General features: G+C 40.7%; 2 protein-coding genes across 15 annotated transcripts in view; both read left to right on the forward strand.

The window, feature by feature from the left end:
• The window catches only part of LOC140526282 (putative adhesion G protein-coupled receptor F2P), a 57,532-nt gene extending 53,059 nt beyond the window's left edge, over nt 1–4,473 (forward strand). For all 12 annotated transcript variants that reach the window (XM_072642392.1, XM_072642388.1, XM_072642398.1 and 9 more), the window contains one exon: nt 369–4,473. The gene's annotated coding sequence lies outside the window, so the exon portion shown is untranslated. The remainder of the gene's footprint in view (nt 1–368) is intronic.
• Nucleotides 4,474–15,547: 11,074 nt separating this feature from the next.
• Nucleotides 15,548–18,693, forward strand: part of ADGRF4 (adhesion G protein-coupled receptor F4) — a 37,358-nt gene continuing 34,212 nt past the window's right edge. For all 3 annotated transcript variants that reach the window (XM_072642400.1, XM_072642402.1, XM_072642404.1), the window contains exon 1: nt 15,548–15,844. The gene's annotated coding sequence lies outside the window, so the exon portion shown is untranslated. The remainder of the gene's footprint in view (nt 15,845–18,693) is intronic.

Here is an 18,693-nt window from a genome sequence, read left to right on the forward strand (position 1 = left end):
AAAATGACGGGACTTGATTAATTAAATGTTAAAGGATCCAAATTAAAATGTTACTGGATCCCTGTATCCTCTACTGACTTTAAAAACCACAAATCAACATTACTTATGTTGTATTGTATTTTTTATTCATTTTATAAAAAATTTTCCAATAACATTTTAACTGGTTGGCACTGCAGGGGATGTTTTAGATACAGTTTGCCCCAATCTGGCCTTGAGTTTTATACCTATAGAGATGATCCTCAAGGTTCCTTATGAGTCTGACACCCTTAGACGCTATAACTCCTTAACTATTGATGGATGTGGTATTGGGTAGAGTATTTTATATTTTATTGCTTACAATTGACTACTTTGTTCATCTTTCCTAACAGGGCATCCTTACTTTTGGAGAAGATTCAAGAGAGGAAGCAGGCTTCTTTTAACCTTCTTTGCATTTGGGAATATGAATTCGCCTGGATTTTTTTGGGGGGAGAGCAGTGACTAGAGGGAGAGTCAGACTGCTGAGCACTGTCTCTGCCTCTGCTTCTCAGAGATGTTGAATGTTTCCTCCTCTAATCAATAGTCTCTATATCCAAAAGAAGTGCTGTCTTTTATACTGGGAAGGACGGTTATGGACAGTCTGAGACTGCACCCAGTTGTTTTGGATCTTTCTGTTCTGCAAAGAATCAGATTTGCCATCGTGGTCAGGCCCTGTGTGGGTCACACTTCACAGAATCTTGGAATGGAAAGGAGTTTTGTGGGGGGAAAATAAAGAGATACAGGCCAGATGATAGAAAACAGAGTCCCAGTTAGATAGTTCAATTAGACAGAGATCTGGTTGAATGATCAGACTCAAAAGTTAATGGTTCCATCTTGTCTCCAGTAGAGTGTCCCAGAGTTCTGCGCTTGTCTCCGCCATTTAAACATTTTCATCAATACTTTGGGAAAAGGGATAGATGGCATGCTTACTTAATTTTCAGATGACACTGAACTGGGAAGATTAACATACTTAGATAAGAAAAAAATATTGACAGACTAGAACATTGGGCTGAAACAGACAAATTGAATAAGGATATATGCAGAGGTGTGCTAGTAAATGTTTAACAACCAGTTCCCTGAAAAAAAAATGTGCACAGGTCACTTTTAATTTTAATTTTCATTATTAACATTTTCCTCATTACTTTCTTAAGTCTACATAATCAACACAACAGTAATACACTCTTATTTGTATCACTTCCTGATTTCTGAGACATAAATGCTCACAGTGAAAAGTTAACAATTGGTGCTCACAAACTGGTTTGAGCTGACTTTGCACACCCTTGGACAAAGTTTTACATTAGGGTTCAAGAAAAAGACTTCATAAGTATAAGGTGAGAAAGGCAGTGCTAGACAACAAGTCTGAAAAAGATCTCAGGGATTGGAGTGTGCTATGGTGACGGCATAGCTTACTGAGAGGAGCAAGTCTTATGCCTGGCCAGCAGGCTGCTCATCCTCCTATGGAGCTCGCCAGTAAGAGAATGAGGAGGGAGAGCAGGTCATGAAGCAACTCCGATTTATTCAAGCAAGCACTCTGATTATATAGTCTCTGCCAGCTAGCCCAGTGAACCATGGTAACACACATAAACAAACCCGAAGCTATAGTAATGAACACAAGCTGGAACTATAGTGACAAAAACAAACCAGGGGTGGGGCCATCCCTTCCAGCGCCATCTTGTTCACCCTTCCCTGCACCGGACTCAGTTTACCTGATGTCCATCAGTGTGGCGTCCTAGATGGTGTGGTGGTCAGCGCCCCTTACAGTAGTGGATTACAAGGTCAATGTGACTTCAAAGTGTGATGTATGCATCTGTAAAAAACTAATGTGAATTTGGGTTGCATTGAAAGGCCTGATTTCCGGTATTCATCCTGCTGTACTTTTAACTGGTTTATTGTGTTCAGTCCTGGGTGGCATATTTTAGGAAGTACAGTGATAAGCTGAAGGATATCCAGAATGGTGAAGGGCCTTGAATAAAGGTCCTTAAAGGATTATCTGAAGGAATTTGGAAACTTTAGCTTGAAGGGAAAAAAAAAGGTTGAGAGGGGGGCTTAACAGTAGTCTTCAAATATTTGGGAATCTGTTATGTGCAAGAGGGATCAAATTTGCTCTCTTTGGTTCCAGAAGAAAGAACTATGTATGTGTTCATCCTTCGTTGCTGAAGAAGACCATGCCATCAGAGAAATGATGACATGACTTGCACTTGACTTTGTTTTGAGTGAAGGAGGGCTGTGCAAGGTCACCATCCTCACTTCTCCTCCTGAGCCACCTGGGTCCAGTGACCAGAGATTCATCAGGATGACTGGAGATGTCCAGACTGTTGAGGGAAAGAACTATATTTATGAGTGGAAGATCTAAGAGGATAAGGAAGGAAATAAGAATTTATTAACCACTTACTATATCCTGGGTGGAGTCAGCTAGGTGGCTCAGTGAATAAAGCACTGGGCCTGAAGTCAGCAATACCTGTGTTCAAATCCAGCTTCAGATCCTTACTAGCTGTGTGACCCTTGGCAAGTCACTTAACCTCTCTTTGCTTTAATCCATTAGAGAGAGAAATGGCAAACCACTCCAGTATCTTTGTCAAGAAAACTTCATAGACAGTATTGGTGTGCTGTGGTGTATGGGGTCATGAAGGATAGGACATGACTGAACGAATGACAACATATGCAAGGCACTGTGCTAAATGCTTCACAGTATTCTCATTTGATGCTCACAGCAACTCCTGGAAGTAGGTGCTATTATTATCCCCACTTTACAGATGAAATAACTGAGGTAAATGGTTAAGTGACTTGCTCAGGGTCACATAGCTACTAAGAGTCTGAGGTCATATTTGGATTCAGATCTTCCTGATTCAAGTCCCCAAATTCTATCCAGAGTACCCACCTAGCTGCCTATGAGAAGGCGCTCACTAACTCACAAGGCAGCTCATTTTACATTACAGAGATTCTTTTGGGTCTTTATTCTCTCACCTAAAGTTATAGTTACACTTTTAGCTTTTTGTCATTGCTAATGTGATAAGAAGAGTATTGCTTTCTTCAGTCAAATTGTTCATGAAAATGTGAAAAAGGCCAATACCCCAATGGCTCTTCAGTAAAGAACGTTGTCTAGTTCGACCTCAGTCAATTAGTATTGTTTAGGTTCAACCAGTCATGAGACTTCTCAAATTAACTGCCATTCAGCCAACGTTTCTCCATTTGTTTTATAGGAATGTCAGATTAAATGTTATCAAATGTTTTAAAAAAGTTCAGATACAATATGTCTACAGTATTTTCCTGACTTATCTGTTCAATAGTAACTGTCTGAAAATCAGGTCAGTTGTTTTCCAGTCATGTCCAACTCTTCATGATGTCTTTTAGGGTTTTCTAAATGCTAGAGTGGTTTGCCATTTCTCTCTACAGCACATTTTACAGATGAGGAAATTAGGGTAAACAGGGTTAAGTGACTTACCCAGGGTCATAAAACTAGTAAGTGTCTGAGGGCAGATTTGAACTCAGGTCTTACTGATTCCAGTTCCAGCACTCTACCCACTGTGCCACTTAGCTGCCCTTGCATTCCTTAACTGGTGATCAGTATCTGGTTTTCTTGGATCACAAATCCTCTTATTGTTTCTGGACCATAGAATGCTTTCTCTAGAAGATCTGGATTCACCTCATGTTCTTTACATAGTTCTAGTAGTTCAGGGATTTTTTTCTCTTTTTCTTTCTGTTTGTCATGTTCTTATTCTGGCTTCTCTTGCTTCTAGTTTTGATTCCTCTCTCTCTCCTTAGAATCTTCTTTCTTTCTGTATTATTTCAATGATTATTTATTGTTTTCTCAAAACTTATAGACTTACAGAATATCAGAGGTGGAAGTGACCTTAGAGATCATCTAGAGATAATGCTCATTATCATTACTACTACTATTTTTATAATTGAGGAATTTAAGTGATTTAAAGTCATCAACAGGACCATTAGCCATAACTCTCTTATAAGTTGAAGAATAACACAGCATTCCTTAAGCCCTTTCATTTTTTTTTAAAGGAGATAAATTAACATGAACATATATATGGTTAGTGAATGCCTTCGTCAGGAAGACAAACATAGCCCACATCGTGCCAACCACTGAAACAGTTCCCTCATCGTCCTAGGGGATTTCTAACAAATGTATAATTCTTTGGAGGCTTCTCCTGACAGTTTCTCTTGCCCCCTGCTGTGACAAACTGCCTCTTCACCATGCCACTGGATTTCTAGTTACTGATAGGTCACGACTCATTGCATTTAAGCAGGAATGTACAAACTCATGAAGCTGGTCATGATATTTCCATTGTGAACATTAGCACTTCAGAAGTCAGTAAATGCTACAAAGCAGAGCTTAATTTATTGACTTAAGAAAGTTATGGAGAAAATGTCAATAATGCAGATTAAACTTAAAAATGTATTACTTGTACATTTTTAAACATTTATTAAAATATCCTTGCTTTTGAATGAGCTTGCTCTTTTCTTTTTTATCTGCAGCTTCTCAAATTTCTCAGTTTCAGCCGTTGTTGTTGTTATTTCAGTCATGGCTGACTCTTCATGACGCCACTTGGGTTTTCTTGGCAGAGATACTAGAGTGGTTTGACATTTCCTTCTCCAGCTCATTTTGCAGTTGAGGAAACTGAGGCAAATAGGGTTAAATGATTTGCCTAGGGTCATACAGCAAGTATCTGACACCAGATTTGATCTCAGGGAGATAGCTTCCTGACTCCAAGTCCAGCAGTCTATCCACTCCTAGCTGCCCTTATTAGCAACCAGTTTGCTCTATTTTGTCCTCCTGGAATCATTCTTACTTCCTTAAATAGTCATAGGAAATAACCAGCGAACACACAGTGACTTCTGACCAGAATTCGGAAAACTTCTCTTTGTCCTCTCCCTGCCATCTTTGTTGCACTCCTTCACCATGTTGTTAAGAGCTTTCTGCAGTCAACTCCTGAGACCTCAGCCTATTTAGATTCTATTGGGTAGCTAGGGGTGTGACAGGGATTGACCAAGTCTTCCTTACACACCTCAGCTCATGTATAATCTCTGAGAATTGTACTGTATTCAACTAGGTCATCTTTGTGTCTCATTAGGAAGAATGAGAATGGCACACACTTTTTTTTTTAATCTCTCCAAATTCAGATGCTTAGGTGATCAGTCTGATTTTCACTGGATATTATACTTCTGTTTAATGAAGGCAGTGACGTTGCCCAAATTTAGACAGCAAGTTACTTCTTTGTGCTTAAATTATATATTTATAAAATGTCAGAGCTGGGAGGGCCCTTAAAGATCACCTATTTCAATTGCTTTATTTTTCCAGGTGATGAAACTCAGACTCAGGTACGATATGTAAGTTTGCCTGAGGTTACAGAGCAAGTGTGTGTAAGAGATGGAGCTAGAACCCAGATCTAACTCCTAGAACATATATTTTTTATTAGATCACACTTTGTGGTTCAGTCATTCAATTGTGTTCAACTCTTAGTGACCACATGAACCATAGCATGCCAATATTGTCCATGGGGTTTTCTTGGCAAAAATATTAGAGTGGCTTGCCATTTCCTTCTCCAATAGATTAAGGCAAACAGAGTGACTTGCCCAAAGTTATACAACTAGTAAGTGTCTAAGGCTAGATTTGAACTCAGGTCTTGCTGACTTCAGGCCTAGTGCTCTATCCACGGAGTCATCTAGCTGCTACACTGTCTCTAAGAATGTTCTTTAAACTAGTCTGGCAATGCTGTATCAATCCTTATAAAGAGGATCCTCTGTTAGCAGAGAGGAGATGGAGAGAGTTCACATTTCAGTTGGGGATCAGCTCATTTCTTTAACTTTGTGTGTAAGCAAATCCCCTTTAAAATGGGAACCATCCTAGAGGGAGGATTAGGTAATAGGTAGGAGCTATTCTAAAGAAACAAAAGAACTTTGTAAGTCAGAACACTGTTAGGAATAGGAAATAAAGCTTATTAATCAGGATAGGGGAGGGAGAGGAGTTTTGATATGTACCACGAACCCATCCAGTGTTACTGATTTTATGTACAAATGGGGAAGAAGAAAGTGTGTGTCTGAGTGGTTGCCTCTGCCCACTTTGTGAATCACTGGGACTTGGACAAAACTATTTCAGTCTTCCAACTATGAAGCTTATTTTCTCCTGTCATGGACAAAAAGCCTAGGCAAGTGATAATCAGAAAAAGGTGAAAAGGATTAACTAGTGGGACAAGTTGTTTTTAGAAGGAGAGATATCTTAGAGAGATAGCTGCAGCTATCTTGGAGGATACTGGAGCTCTCTGTAATAGCACCATCCCAATATCCCTTAAAGAACTTGCACAGGATGGGATGGCCATGACGGGATAGGCATTGTGCCTGTCTAGGCCAGAGAGGGGCAATTGTTGGCTGAAGACCAAGACTGAACCACTATCTGAGCTAAGAATGGAACTTTAGGTCTTGGGACTAAGAGTCTAAAACTCTGGAGTGCTATGGATGTGTCTGACTTCATTTCTATTATACCATAAGCAAACATAACATCTGACCTATAGCCATTCATCAGGAACTATGGGGATGATGCCAAATGGGAGGGAAAAATATAAGAAGCCCTTGTGTTGTGCTATATGGAGGCATTTTGTAAGGCCCTAGAAACAGCGATGAGTCACATTAATATCGCTGGATGACTATACCGTTTTTAACAAAATTCAGTCATTAACAATCTTTATGCCTAGTATTTATATATAGCTTTAAGGTTTGCAAAGTGCTTTACATATATAATCTCATTTTATTCTCACCACAAGCCTTTAAGTGTTACCTTCATCTCAGTTTTACAGATGAGGAAACTGAGGCTGAGAGAGTTCAAGACTGCTGTACTTAAGGTCACACAGGAAGTATCTGAGGCATGATTCAAACTCAGTTCTACTTGACCCCAAGTCTGATACTTGCTGTGCTGTACTCTCCGAGGTCCCTAGCTGCCATTTTCTCTGGATCTATTACTTAGTAATTGTATGGCCTGTTGTTAATAATTAACATGCCTAAGAAAAGATGGGATAAGGGCATACTAGAAAATGCTTGGATTCATTTTCCTCTGCCCATTGGTTCAGTGCAAAAAGATGGCCATTAGCCGTGGGCCTTCTGCAGGTACAACATTAGATGTTTTTGGACACTGCGTAATATCTCAAATGCCTTTTGCATAAGTATGAGTGGTGATATGTGTCTCTGTATGTATTTGTATGTGTTTGGGGATGTTTTGCTTAAGCCCTAACTGTACTAAAATGGGGTAGTGGCCTCAAAAGGCGCAGTGTGGTTGTGGCCGTGCCCTTGTGATTAAGCATCAGGATATCTGATTTCTCTGGGAGCTTCCAGGGTAGAGGCAGCCCCACTAAGTAATGTGCAGTGAAGTTTGCTTAGGTAAGATGTTGGCTAAATGAATGACCGCACAAGACGTTTCCATACAATAATAATACATTTCTAGAGTTCTTTAAAGATTTACACAATGCTTTCCTTGTAAAAGGAGATATAATCTTGTGAGGTTGGGAGTGCGCTATTTTTTCTATTGTACAGAAAGGAAAACCCAAGCTCCAAGAGCCCAAAGTTCCACAAGTAGGATCAGTGCCAATCCTGAATCTTCTGACTCCAAATGTAGCCTTCATTCCTCTACATTACGCTGCCTTCATGGATGTCACTCATCACTCAGTCAAGGAAAGACTTGTGTAGGAGGGGCCTGAGGGCTTATGCTCAGGTGGGTGGGTAGGTAGGTGGGTAAAATACTTTGCAGAGATTTCAGCATCTCAGGCCAAGTGGTAAAAATAGCATGAGGCAGCTTTAGGTAAGTTGTGGTGTGATGGTATGCACACATAGGCAGGCATTGTTCACTGGGTTAGGCAGAGAGTTTAGCGCTCCTTAAGCTATGGTTTATTCTTTTCAGATCTAGGGATATTGGCTAGCAAGATCTTTTTGCTGAATGATAGTCTCATTATTCTGCCCCCGAGATCTGAAATTCATTTTCCTGCCTGGGAGAATAGGTATGCTATTCAAAAATCCCAGTCTAGCCCTGTCTCTTCCCCAGTTAGTCCACTTCCTTGTGGTATCTTGGGGGAGATAGTGTAATGCCAAATGGAACTGAGAATTTATGAAATTATGAAATGGGGACAGGCAAACTTTGTTCTTTGGGTACTCACCTGGAAAGACCATGATTGGCAGCAACAAACAAGGTGGCAAACATACTTTCATTAAGCACAGAGGATATGGGGGCAAAAAGCCCATAGAGGCAGAGACTAGTAGCAAAAGAGGCAGATGGTGTGGGGTCAAGGGATGGGATAGTGAGGGAGGAAGGCTGCATAGGGAAGAAGATGGGGAGGGGGAGAGGCACTCACATTATCATGGATTAGATAGAATTGGAAGCGCTGGCAACATGAGCCTTAGGAGATGGAAGAGGGCTTCTTGGAGGCAGGAGTTTGAGGTCTCATTTTTATAGGTTTTTTGTTTTCATTTTTTTTAGGAAATGGACTAACTTCTATCTGTACTATGTTGGGTCTAGTTCATTAGCATAACCAAATCATCCCAGAGTTGTCAGTAAAGCTTTAAAGTTAACATGTCCACATCATCTCAAAATTATCATCACCTTTTTGTGTTCTGTTGGTCTTACTGAGAATATCTGACTCTTGTCTGAGATTTACGTATCGTAGGACCAGATCTTTACTGCGGCTGATTCAGCCCTTCTTACCAGGATTGGGTTTTGGTTAATATATGATACAATTTGTAAATTATGGTACTTTGATCATTGGGACAATTTATATGTGACTTTCTTTATTCTGACTGTTTTAAAACTTCCTATGCTAACTAGAAGGGGCAGGGAGATATGATGATGAGAGAGACCAGCACAGAGTAAAATTTTAACACACATGAAAATACTGCTGGATTTTGGGAATCAGAGTACTTGAGTTTGAAACTCAGGTGTGTACTCCCTCTACGAACCTGGCCAAATCTTTGAAACTCTTTAGGCCTCCATTTCCTTACCTGTAAAGTGAGAAAAAATGCTCTAAATCATTACTGATTAGAGAAATGAAAATTAAACAACCTTGAGATACCATTTTACATCTACCAAATTGTCTGAAGTGATTGAAGGGGAAAAAGATAAATGCTGGAAGGGATGTGGAAAAATCAGAACACTAATTCATTGTTGGTGAAATTGTGAACTGATTCAACCATTTTGGAGAGCAATCTGGAATTATACTCAAAGAGTTACTAAACTATACTCTTTGACCCAGCAACACCACTACTAGGTCTATTTCTAAAGATGATTAAGGGAAAAGGAAAAGAACCCATATGTTCTAAAATGTTTATAGTAGCTCCCTTTGCGGTGGCAAAGAACTGGAAATTGCAGGAATGCTCATTAATTGAGGAATGGCTGAGCAAGTTGTGGTATATGATTGTAATGGAATACTACTGTGCTATAAGAAGTGAGAACTCAGTGATCTTACAAAAGCATGGAAAGATTTGTATGAAATAATGAGTGAAATGAGTAAAACCAAGAGAACCCTCTTGGTATGCAGTAAAAGCAATATGGTTTTAAGAACAACTTTGAGTGAATAAGTTATTTTGACTATTAAGTGCCCAAATTAATTACAAAGGACCTATGAAGGAATACACTACCTTCATTCAGAGAAAGAGCTGATAAATAGAAGTATGTATGGAAAGAATGATTTTTACATATGTGTATACATGTTTATGTGTGTGCGTGCATGTACACACATATTTGTGTCTAATGGTAACCATCTCTAGGCTGAGGTGGGGGAGGGAAAAGAAAAAAAAGATTTACGTGATAACTTTACGATATATTTAAAAGGAATAGCAGGTTGTCCATAATAGATTTGCAGTTTCATATGAATCATATATATTTTTTTTAACTTTTAACATTTATTTTCACAAAATTTTGGGTTACAAATTTTCTCCCCTTTTATCCCCTCCCCCCCCAAACCCAAGCATTCTAATTGCCCCTGTGACCAATCTGCTCTCTCCTCTATCCTCTCTCCCTGTCCATGTCTCCATCTTCTCTTTTGTCCTGTAGGGCCAGATAGCTTTCTTGACCCCTTAACCTGTATTTCTTGTTACCCAGTAGTAAGAACATTACATTTGGTCCTAACACTTTGAGTTCCAACTTCTTTAGCTCCCTCCCTCTCCACCCCTTCCCCTTGGAAGACAAGCAATTCAATATAGGCCAAATCTGTTTAGTTTTGCAAATGATTTCCATACTAGTTGTGTTGTATAGGACTAACTATATTTCCCTCCATCCTATCCTGTCCCCCATTACTTCTATTTTCTTATGGTCCTTTCCCTCCCCATGAGTGTCGACCTCGGATTGCATTCTCCTCCCCATGCCCTCCCCTCCATCCTCCCCCCCACCCTGCTTGTGCCCCTGTCCCCCACTCTCCTGTATTATGAGATAGGTTTTCCTATCAAAATGAGTGTGCATTATATTCTTTCCTTTAGTGGAATGTGATGAGAGTAGACCTCATGTTTTTCTCTTGCCTTCCCTCTTTATCCCACCGCTAATAAGTCTTTTGCTTGCCTCTTTTATGAGAGATAATTTGCCCCATATAACTTCTCCCTTTCTCCTCCCAATATTTCTCTCTCACTGCTTGATTTCATTTTTTTTTTTAAGATATGATCCCATCCTCTTCAATTCTCTCTGTGCACTCTGTCTCTATGTATGTGTGCGTGTGTGCATGTGTGTGTGTGTGTACTCCCACCCAGTACCCAGATACTGAAATGTTTCAAGAGTTACAAATATTGTCTTTCCATGTAGGAATGTAAACAGTTCAACTTTAGTAAGTCCCTTATGACTTCTCTTTGCTGTTCACCTTTTCATGGTTCTCTTCATTCTTGTGTTAGAAAGTCAAATTTTCTTTCTAGCTCTGGTCTTTTCATCAGGAAAATTTGAAAATCCTCTATTTCATTGAAAGACCATTTTTTCTCCTGAAGTATTATACTCAGTTTTGCTGGGTAGGTGATTCTTGGTTTTAGTCCTAGTTCCTTTGACTTCTGGAATATCCTATTCCATTCCCTTCGATCCCTTAATGTAGAGGGTGCTAGATCTTGTGTTATCCTGATTGTATTTCCACAATACTTGAATTGTTTCTTTCTAGCTGCTTGCAATATTTTCTCTTTCACCTGGGAATTCTGTAATTTGGCCACAACGCTCCTAGGAGTTTCTCTTTTTGGATCTCTTTCATGCGGTGTTCTGCGGATTCCTTGAATACTTATTTTGCCCTCTGGTTCTAGAATCTCAGGGCAGTTTTCCCTGATAATTTCATGGAAGATGATGTCTAGGTTCTTCTCTTGATCATGGTTTTCAGGTAGTCCCAGAATTTTTACATTGTCTCTCCTGATTCTATTTTCCAGGTCAGTTGTTTTTCCAATAAGATATTTCACATTATCTTCCATTTTTCGAATCTGCACGCTATGTTCTGTGATATCTGTCTTTCTCATAAAGTCCTTAGCGTCCATCTGTACCATTCCAGTTTTGAAAGATCTATTTTCTTTAGTGAGCTTTTGAATCTCCTTTTCCATTTGGTTAATTCTGCTTTTGAAAGCATTCTTCTCCTCATTGGCCCCTTGCACCTCCCTTGCCAACTGAGTTAGGCTAGTTCTCAAGGTGCCAATTTCTTCAAGATTTTTTTGGTTCTCCTTTAGCAGGGAGCTGATCTGCTTTTCATGCTTCTCCCTCATCCCTCTCATTTCTCTTCCCAGTCTTTCCTCCACCTCTCTAACTTGATTTTCAAAATTCCTCTTGAGCTCTTCCATGGCCCGAGCCCATTGGGTGGGCTGGGACACAGAATCCTCGATTTCTGTGTCTTTGCCTGATGGCAAGCATTGTTCCTCCTCATCAGAAAGGAAGGGAGGAAGTGTCTTTTCTCCAAGAAAGTACCCTTCAATAGTTTTATTTCTTTTCCCTTTTCTGGGCATTCTCCCCAGCCAGTGGCTTGACCTTTGAATATTCTCCTCACACCCACTTAGGCTCCTGGTCCTCCCAGCCAGCATTTGGGAACTGAGATTCAAATGCTGCTTCTGCCTTAGGATTTTTGGCGGGGGCAGGGCTGCTATTCAGTGTGAGAATTAAGTTCAGGTGGTCAGGGGCAGGGCCACCTCTCTGGCTCAGTTCCCTCTGGGGGTTTATGCACAGACCTTCCACAATGGATCCAGGCTCCTGCCCGTTTGGGGAGCCCCTGTCTGCAGCCGCCTCTCAGCTTCTATCTCCTGGGGGGGCCCGAGCCATGGGGGCACCCCACTCCCCTCTCGACCCACCAAAGACACTCTCTCACCTACCCCTGTCAGTCACCTGTTGGTGGGGGGGCTTGTGCCGCCGCTGGAGATTCCGTCTCTGAAGCCTTCTCGGATCTGTACCTCTTGGAGCCGGGCTGCCGCCGCCACAGGTCCGGGCTGGGCTCCGCGTCTGCAGCGCGACGGACCTTTTGCGAGAGGTTTGCAGGTCCCTCTGTGGGTGGAGGGACCCGCGTGGCCGCTGGAGATCCCGTCCCCGTAGCCCGCTCGAATCTTTTCCTCACAGTGTCGCTGCCGTGGCAGGGCTGCCCTCTGCTCCCCCTCCCGGCGCCCAGTCCACGGTGCGAAGGACCCCCCCGCGAGAGGTTTGCAGGTCTCTCCGGAACAGAAATCTCCCTCGCTCCAATATTCCGTGGTCTCTGGGTGCAGAATTCGCCCTGGGTTGGTCCCCTCTAGCCGTTCTGTGGTTTTGGGTTTGGAGCTGTGTGTATGTGCATCTTTCTACTTCGCCATCTTGGCTCCGCCCCCCCGAATCATATATTTTTTTTAAAATTACAGTCATGAAAATGCTTGTTTTATTCAATATAATTAAAAGTAAAATAAAATTTGAAAAAGGTAAAGTTGTATGAAGAAAAAAAAAGACCTAGGGTGAGAGGAAACCCACCTACATTCAGAGAATGCTAACTGTTAGGAAATTTTTCCTTATGTTGAACTAAATGTGCCTCTCTGTAGCTTCTATCCCTTTCTCCTAATCCTGCTCTCTGCGGTCCAGTCTGATCCTTCTTCTGTGTGACATCTCAAGCACTTAAAGCTGTCACTTCTTCCCACCCCCAGCCTCAGTCTAGGCTAGACATCTTCAGTTCTTTCAGTTTTTCCTCATATGGAGGCAAGACAAGATCCTTTCTCATCCTGGTGACTTTTTTTGGATTATTACAAGTTTACCAATATTCTTCCAAAAATATAACACCCAGAACATAACCCAACACTTCAGATCTGGTCTAACTGGATAAAGTGCAAGGGGCTATTCCTTCCCTTGTGCTGGACGCTCTGCCTCTCAATTCAGACTTCATAAGTTGGGCTACCGTATCATGCTTTTGAATCCCATTAAGTTTGAAATTCACTCATAACACTCAGATTTTTTTCAGGTGAGATATTCATGGGTAGAATTTTTCTGTTTTTCCTTTTAAAATTTCCTTTTTAAATTCAACCCATTATTCTGACTCATAGAGCTATTTTGGATCATAATGGTCACCAGACATGGTAGGTCCCTTGCAAATTTGTAAAAACTGCATTTATCTTAATCACTGATAAAAATGTAAAATTGTCCACCTGTGTCATTCACTGTTAGCATATGTCTTGCTAACTATACTGTAAGCTCCTTTAGGGCAGTGACTATATCCAATTTATATTTATATCTCCCGCAGCACCTTAAATGTTGGAGGCACTCAGTAAATACTTGAATGACTGATTTCACCTGGGATCCTTTTTTGGAGGGAGGGTTATTTGATGATAATACCTTTTCACATTAAAAAATGAACCAGGATGTAAATAACAAATGGAGGTGAGCAAACTTCATGTCTTCAGGCATTACTTTCTCCACCTTTAGGAGAACAGAGGAATGTAATGGTTATAGTCCTCCCATAGCTATGAAGAGACACCTTGATGACACAATAGAGCTCTGTACCTGCAGTCACAAAAACCTGAGTTCAAATCCAATCTCAGACATTTGCTAGTTGTGTGACCCTGTGCAAGTCACTTAACCTCTGTCTTCCTCAATTTCCTAATTTATAAAATGGGCATAATAATTGCACTTACCTCTCAGAGTGATTGTGAGAATAAAATGAGTTCATATTTATAAAGTACTTTGCAAACCTTAAAGCATTATGTAAACGCTAGCTATTAAGAGGTAACAAGGTCATAGTTCAACATGAGAAAGTATTCCTATGCACCTTGATTGAACCAAGATGAGAAACTGAGAATGTAAATTCTTTTGAGAGTAGGAATTATTTTGGGCACAAGGGATAGAGTGCCAGGCCTGCAGTCAGGAAGACTCATCTTTCAGAGTTCAAATCTGTCCTCCAACTCTTGCTAGATGTGTGACCTGGGCAAGTTATGTAACCTTGTTTGCCTCAGTTTCCTCATCTGTACAAGGAGCTGGAGAAGGAAATGGCAAACCACTCCAGTGTCTTTAACTAAGAAAATTGAGTCACAAAGAGTAGGACGCAACTGAAAAATGACTGAACAACAGGAACTGTTTTAATTTTTCTTTTTAATCCTTGGAAAATAACAATGCCTTGTACATATTAAAATATTCAATAAATATTCATTAAAATGGAATTATGATGTTCTATTTTTGGGGGGAGGATGAGGGTCAAAGGGGGAAAATAAGGGAACTAGAGAGGAGATATGTGGTACCTACCTTGGCAACAGGACAAAGACTTAATGTGCGATTTCTGTGAACTCCCAGAAAACACAAAGAAATCCCTTTAACCAATGCAGGTCAACATGTTCTCTCTCACTTAGAGTCTTAGAAAGTTGCTTAGAACACTGAGATGTTATAACCTGCTCAGGGTCTCACAGCAAGAGCTAGGATTTGAATACAGATCTTGGTTCCAATGTTAGGTCTCTATTCACTTGGGTATGTTGCGTTGCTAATATTCTGACTCAAAAGCAAAATTGGCTGTTCTTTGGTGAAGTGTCTTGACTTCTGAACTGACTAGACTGTAAGGTTCTGGAGGGCAGGTATCATGGCCTCTATCTTTCAGAGCTACTAGCAGGATTGAGCACATAACATGGGGCTCAGTGAATAATTACTGACTCATAGGCTCTTTCATGTGGAAGAAGCTACATACATTATCTAGTTCCTACCCTTTTGTCCACTGATGAGAAATATGAGACCTAGACAGATGGTTAGTAGAAGAACCTGACTTCAAACTCCTGACTTAGTCCCTACTCATGGTCCCACAATTTGTTTATTTCAGACCTAGAAGATTTTTTTTGTTAAAAAATGAAATTTCTTTAAATGTTGAGGAAGAGACTAAATCAAGATGAATTCAGTCTCAGAACAGGAAAAGTCTTGTAGGATTTCTTTCTCAACCACCATCACCATCATATAATATTATCAAGCCCTGGAGTTCTAATTTTATTAGGTCAGTAGATGGAGTAGACAGTCTTCTGCAATCTTCTGAAAGATAAAGTCTATGAATGCGAAGAACAAACAAATGACTCATTTTAATGGATTCCTTTTCAGAGGAGGATAACCTGTAATTTCTCTTAGGCGTGTTTGGTTGTCCCATTGTGGTGTGAATCACAGACTTGCCCAAGCCTCTAAACTCTAGGCTGCTTGACAATTCTCAGATTGTCTTTGGACATCAGAAGGAGTACATCAGGGCCATTGACTACCTTTCAAGAATGGAGAAAATGGATCACAGCCTTCCAAAGTGACATACTGGGGGAAGAGCTGATTCAGACCCTCATGATGGTGGAACAGGATGGTGGAACAAGGGAATGTGATAGGGAATTCAGGGCTGACCATCTTGCTAGGTGATCTGCTGAGCTGCTGACTCTTCTGAATGTTGTGAGTACTTGTTTATTTGGCCATTTTTTTTTCCTTTTGAAAATATGGGTCTCTCTTGAAACTGATGCAAAAATTAGTGAAATGCCTGGGATATTAGAACATCCTCTGGGACACCCAGTTGTGCAGGCACCCTCCTTACTATTACTTCAAGGTCGGGGAGGGGAAGGTGTACATTTTCCAAGGTTTTTTATACTTATTTTTCTTTCAAAAATTTTTTTCCCCAATCTCTAACTGTTAACTTTTTGGAGTAAAAGTTCAAAACCCCTTGGCAGAGAGTTAGGCTCTCTATCATCCCTCATCTCCTTTTACTTGACAAACTGGATTAGCCAGTGACAGCGTACCTCTCTCCTTTTGGTCTGGAAGGTGAGACTAGGGTCTTTTCTAGTTGAGAATCATTTAATCATAGTACCATGGGAGCATAAGATTATAGATTTAGAGCTGGAAGAAACTTCAAAAGAAGGAAGGAAACATGCATTTATTAAATGCTTACTATGTGCCAGGCACTGTGCCAAATGCTTTTAAAAATATTTCATTTGATCCTCACAAAGACCCTAGAAAGTAGGTGCTCTTATCATCCCCATTTAACAGCTGAGGAAACTGAGCCAAAAAGAGGTTAAATGATTTCAGTCATCTAATACAGCTACCTCTTTTTACATATAAGAAAATTGAGGTCAGGGAGTGTAAGTGACTTGTCCAAAGTCATCTGGGTAGTGTGAAAGGTGGGATCTGAACCTAAGTCATCTAACTCCAAAGCCAGTACTACTAAATGTACTCCAGTGCTACTTTGAAGGTTACTGTGGGCTTGCTGTCTGTCACCTCAATTCAAAAACAGAGATTCATTTCTTCCTTCCTTCAGCTTTCTCTACATTGCCCTGTCCCAGTCACTATCATGTCAATGGAATCTCTCATTGTTTTGGGAGGCAAATAGTGTCCTTGGAGACTAGACTCCTAGCCCTGGTTCTGTGACCAGACCTCTGAGTGTTCCCAAAGGTCATTCTACTATGCCTCCTGTTTCATTGGTCTAAGCAAAGGGATTGTGGGGCAGGTAGGTGGCACAGTGGATAGAATGCTGGGCCTGAAGACAGGAAGGTTTATCTGCTTGAGTTCAAATCCAGCCTCAGACACTTACTAGCTATGTGACCCTGGGAAAGTCACTTAACCCTGTTTGCCTCAGTTTCCTCATCTGTAAAATGACAAACCATTCTAGTATCTTTACCAAGAAAACCTCAAATGGGGTCGTAAAGAGTGAGATATGACTGAAAATCCCCTGAACAATGCCAACAACAGCAAAAAAGATTGAAATTGTGTCTCCAGTGCTTACTACCTCTGTGAACTTTGGAGAATCACTTCACTTCCTTGGGCCTCAGGTTCCCCATCTGTTAGAATGAGGAGATTGAATTAGATGGCATTTAAGATCCCTTCCAGGTCTAAATCTATGATCTCATGATCCTCTTTGAGAACTGCTCTCAGTGCCTATGGCTTCCCAGTGGTGTCAAGTCTTTGTCCTTTGAGGGTAGACTTGGTTTTGGGAAACAGTCATGTGAGTCAGGCAGTGTAGTGAAGTGGAAGAGTCCCGGATTTGGAGTCAGAGGACTCGTGTCGGAATCCCTGTTCTGTGATTTAGAACCTTTGTCATCTTGAACAAGTCATTTAACTTCTCTGGGCCTCAATTTTTTCCTCTGGAAAATGATAAGTTTGGACTAAGTAACCTCTAAGGTCTTGTGAACAATCTTGCATTACTAATTAATCCAAAAATAAGGAGTGAAATATAAAATAATGAGATTAATTTCTTGTGTGGCTCATAAAATGACTCTGAAGGTGATTCCCCAGGAGAAGCGAAGACTGGAAGGAGACCACACCCATTCGATGTGTAAATTCTGTGACATTAAAAAAAAAAATCACCCTGTAATTCATTCATTTCTGCTTTTATCCTTCCTTCCTTCCTTCCTTTCTTCCTTCCTTTCTTCCTTCCTTCCTTCCTTCCTTCCTTCCTTCCTTCCTTCCTTCCTTCCTTCCTTCCTTCCTTCCTTCCTTCCTTCCTTCCTTTCTCTCTCTTCCTTCATTCTTTCCTTCCTTCCCTCCTGTTTTTTCTTTTGGCATTTTTTTGGTGGTTAGTTTATAATTACACTTGGAATGGTTAGGCTGAGGGAATACACAAACAGGCTTGTGTAGGTACACACACATATACAAATGGGCAACCAAAAAGTACTTTTCTTAACCTCCACATAACCTTTATGCAAATCCCAGCAGATATTAGGATGGACCAAAGACGCTGAAGTGAATTAATACCTAAAAGCTTAGCATGCATTATAAAGATAGTGGCCATCACCTCCATCATTGGAGAATACAGGGGACCATTGAAGCACATACAGTTAAGTAAAAGTGCTTGGTTGGTTTATAATAGTGGGGAAAAAAAAACACCAAGCCTTCTGGATCTCCCTTCCTTAAGGGTATTTTATCTTGAGACCCAAGAGACACAGCAATTATTACATTTTTAAGATGCATTATCATCTTGTTTACTACATTATGGTTCCTACTATCACTTTCATTTATTTTGGGGGAAACCTCCCTAGGGGCCAAGCCTAGCTTAGCGTGCTTGGACAGGATAACTGAACCAGCCTCAGAATGAGTCACACTGGGCAATTTCATTGGGTTAGGGACTTAGAAACAAGTAAGTTATCTCCCTAGAGCATAGGTCCCCTGATCCTCTTCTAGATTCCAGTTAACCCACAGAAAGTTAACTCAAGGTATAGGAAAAAGCAGGCAAGTCCACACAGAAGGAAGGAAGAAAATAAAACTCACGGAAGGGAAGATGTTTAGATACTATACCTCTGTCTAAGAAAACAATC

This window comes from Notamacropus eugenii, chromosome 2 (assembly GCF_028372415.1).
Source record: "Notamacropus eugenii isolate mMacEug1 chromosome 2, mMacEug1.pri_v2, whole genome shotgun sequence".
NCBI lineage: Eukaryota > Metazoa > Chordata > Mammalia > Diprotodontia > Macropodidae > Notamacropus > Notamacropus eugenii.